General features: G+C 37.3%; 1 pseudogene; it reads right to left on the minus strand.

Moving 5' to 3' along the window:
• Window positions 1-355: 355 nt before the first annotated feature.
• LOC138823869 (U6 spliceosomal RNA) lies at window positions 356-455 on the minus strand (annotated as a pseudogene).
• Window positions 456-3,953: the final 3,498 nt, after the last annotated feature.

Raw genomic sequence — 3,953 nt, forward strand, 5'->3', positions numbered from 1 at the left:
GCTCTACCACTTGAGCCATAGCACCACTTCCGACTTTTTTCTTTTTGCTTATGTGGTGCTGAGGAATCGAACCCAGGGCCTCAAGCATGCAAGGCAAGCGCTCTACCACTGAGCCACCTCCCCAGCCCCTTTTTCTAGGTTCTTATAGTAGTATATTTTTTTGGATAAAATGACAATGTTAACTAATTTCAAAAGTTTTGTAAAGGTTATTCTATGTAGAGGCCTTTCTAAGGTGAAGATTTAATACACTGATGTCAAACTAATGTTTAATTCTAACACTTGCAAATATTGTTACACTTGTAATTTTGTAATCAACTTTTTAATAACTGTTTTTCATTTCTGCAACTGAAGAATGAAAAATATGGAATACTTCACAAATTTTCATATTATCCTTGTGCAAGTGTCATGTTAATCTCTGTATTGTTGTAATTTGGGTATACGTGCTGCTGAAGCATGTAGTATCCTCTAAATTTAAGTAGTTAATGATGCAATCTTTATATAGGCTTATATCCTTGGGTGCCTATTTGTAGCAAGGAAACCTTATTGTTCCTAACAATACTATTGATCTTATTTCCCTAAAATAATGTGTATAGTGGGAAAAAAATTATATTGTTTGGTCGATTGCTCACATTTGCATTTTTTGTCAATGACAATTTTAAGTCTTTTTTCATTTTAGATTTGATCATACTTTGAAGCACTTACAGCTAGGTCCTAAGGTGATGACTTTTTCGAGTACTTATTTACGTAAATGAGTTAGCTTTGTGGAGTTAATAGATTCAAAGTAAGCCTTGCTTAAGAGCTACTTCTAAACTTCTGCAGCTGAAATTTTCCCAAATGAGGTCTTACTGGCACAAATGTCTACCTTTTATCCTTCTTCCACGTAGGAACAGACCAACCAAAATATCCTACCCTGACAGCATAGTTTGTCTTACTAGAACAAAACTAATCTTAGTTATAAGGGATCATAGAGAGATGAACAGTTCGGACAGAACTGGTCAGACTAGAAGGTATTTTATCAAAATGTAAGTGTTTATTATACCTACCATTTCAAAAGTAGCTAACGCCAACGTGAAAATTTCTTCATATAAAGCATTTGACAAGATCCAACACCCCTTTATGATGAAGGTTTTGGAAAAACTAAGAATACATGGAACATTGCTCAATACAATAAAGGCTGTATATGACAAACCTACAGCCAGCATTATACTCAATGGTGAAAAACTAAAGCCATTTCCTCTTAACTCAGGAACAAGACAAGGATGCCCACTCTCTCCACTTCTCTTCAATCTAGTATTAGAATGCCTAGCTACAGCAATAAGAAAAGATGCAGACATAAAGGGGATCCAAAGAGGGAAAGAAGAAATAAAACTCTCCCTCTTTGCAGATGACATGATCTTGTATTTAAAGAATCCCATAGACTCCACTCCCAAATTACTCAAGCTGATTCAAAACTTTGGCAAAATAGCAGGTTATAAAATTAACCCCCAAAAATCAATGGCTTTTCTGTATGCCAACAATGAGAAAAGTGTGGCTGAAATTAGGAAAGCAACTCCATTTGTAATAGCACCACAAAAAATAAAATACCTAGGAATTAACTTAACTAAAGAAGTGAAGGACCTCTATGATGAAAACTTTAAAATCTTGAAAAAGGAAATCAACACAGAACTTAAAAAATGGCAAAACCTCCCATGCTCCTGGTTTGGAAAGATTAACATCGTGAAAATGGCAATACTTCCCAAGGCTATCTACATATTCAACGCAATACCTATCAAAATTCCAACCTCAATCTTCAAGGAAATAGAAGAGGCAATCCAAAAATTCATATGGAACAATAAAAGACCCCGAATAGCAAAAACGCTCCTCAACGGAAAGAACACTGCTGGAGGAATATCAATACCAAACTTCAAACTCTACTATAAAGCCATAGTAATCAAAACAGCTTGGTATTGGCATAAGAACAGACCTCAGGACCAATGGAATAGAATTGAAAACACAGAAATGAACCTACAGACCTATAGCCATCTAATCTTCGATAAGGGAGCTAAAACAATAGAATGGAAGAAAGACAACCTCTTCAGTAAATGGTGCTGGCAAAATTGGGTAACTACATGTAGAAAACTTAAGCTAGATCCTTATATATCACCCTGCACCAGAATCAACTCCAAATGGATCAAAGACCTTGAACTCAAAGCAGACACTCTGAAAACATTACAGGATGGAATAGGAGAAACCCTAGGTCTCCTTGGCTCAGGCCGAAATTTTCTGAATAGAGACCCGGAAACACAACAAATCAAAGAAAGGTTGGACAAATGGGATTGCATAAAGTTGCAGAGCTTCTGCAGGGCAAATGACATAGCTAGCAAGATCAATAGAAAGCCCACCGATTGGGAGAACATCTTTACTAGCCATCCAACGGACAAGGGTCTCATATCTAAAATATACTTGGAACTCAAAAAATTAAACCCCCCAATAAGAAATCCTCAAAGAAACAACTGCCCAATAAATAAGTGGGCGAAAGACTTAAAGAGAAACTTCTCTGAAGAAGAAAGAAGGATGGCCAATAGACACATGAAGAAATGTTCAACATCCCTAGCCATAAAAGAAATGCAAATCAAAACAACATTGAGATATCACCTCACTCCAGTGAGAACGGCAAAAATCAAGAACTCTAACAGCAACAGATGCTGGAGGGGATGGGGACAGAAAGGAACCTTACTTCATTGTTGGTGGGAATGTAAACTTGTTCAACCACTTTGGAAAGCAGTATGGAGGTTGCTCAAAAGACTTCACATAGAACTCCCCTATGACCCAGCAATCCCACTTTTGGGCATTTACCCAAATGTTTACAAACAAGACCACACTAAAGCTACCAGCACAACTATGTTTATTGCAACATTATTTACCATAGCTAAGATATGGAACCAACCCAGATGCCCCTCAGTAGATGAATGGATCAAGAAAATGTGGTATATATACACAATGGAATTCTATGCCTCCATCAGAAAGAATGACATTGCCCCAATTTTTAGGAAATGGAAAAACTTGGAAAAAATTATATTAAGTGAAGTAAGCCAGGCCCAAAGAAACATAGCTCCCATGGTTTCCCTTGTTTGTAATATCTAGTAGATGTATGAGTCAAGTGGAAAAGGTCAGATAATGTGATGTCAGGAAAATGAACCCTTAGATATATATTTTAATGTTTTTTTTCTTTTATGCATGTGTTTCTAATGCATTTATAAGATTATCTCTTGATTGCTTTGTATGTCCCTCCCCCACAGTATAACCCCTGCTTTCACTATATTTGATGTCAGTATAACTTGTGGAGGAGATGGGGAAAATCCAGTTGTTTAAGGATACAGGTGGACCTGTTGCAACAATGAGAAGTACAAGTTGTCACGTCCAAAACGAGCTTTACAACGTCGATGCGGGGGGGGGGGAGGGAAGGGAGGGAAGGAGAAGGATTGGGATTGGGATTGGGGGGGAGGGGGGAGGCTGGGAAGGTATGTGAAGGGTAAACAAAGGAGGAGGCTGCAATGCTTGGTAAGAAATGTACGCATTATCATGCCCATGTAATTGTAACTCTTCTGTACAGTATGTTCACAAATAAAATAAAATTAAATTAAAAAAAATTCTTCATATGCATGATTTCCTGATGTATGGCCTGTCTACCTTCCAACCAGGCAGGAACTTACACTACTGCCTTTCTATCACCAAATATTTCCATAGCTCCAGGAGAAGTCCATGTTTCTCCTCATTATTAGGCCTTAAATTGGTAATGTTTTAATCACAGTGTTTCCTCTTGCCTCCAGGCTGTAAATCTACAAATGGTAAAGCTTTAGGTCTAACTCTACCTAACACTGAGGTACAGATAATGCAATAATACTTTAAAACATAGTTGTCTTTGATATCCTAACCACAACAGAACAATGCAAAACATGTGCCCTTTTTATTAT

Source organism: Dipodomys merriami, unplaced genomic scaffold, assembly GCF_024711535.1.
Source record: "Dipodomys merriami isolate MVZ:Mamm:240054 unplaced genomic scaffold, mDipMer1.0.p SCAF_124, whole genome shotgun sequence".
Classification (NCBI taxonomy): domain Eukaryota; kingdom Metazoa; phylum Chordata; class Mammalia; order Rodentia; family Heteromyidae; genus Dipodomys; species Dipodomys merriami.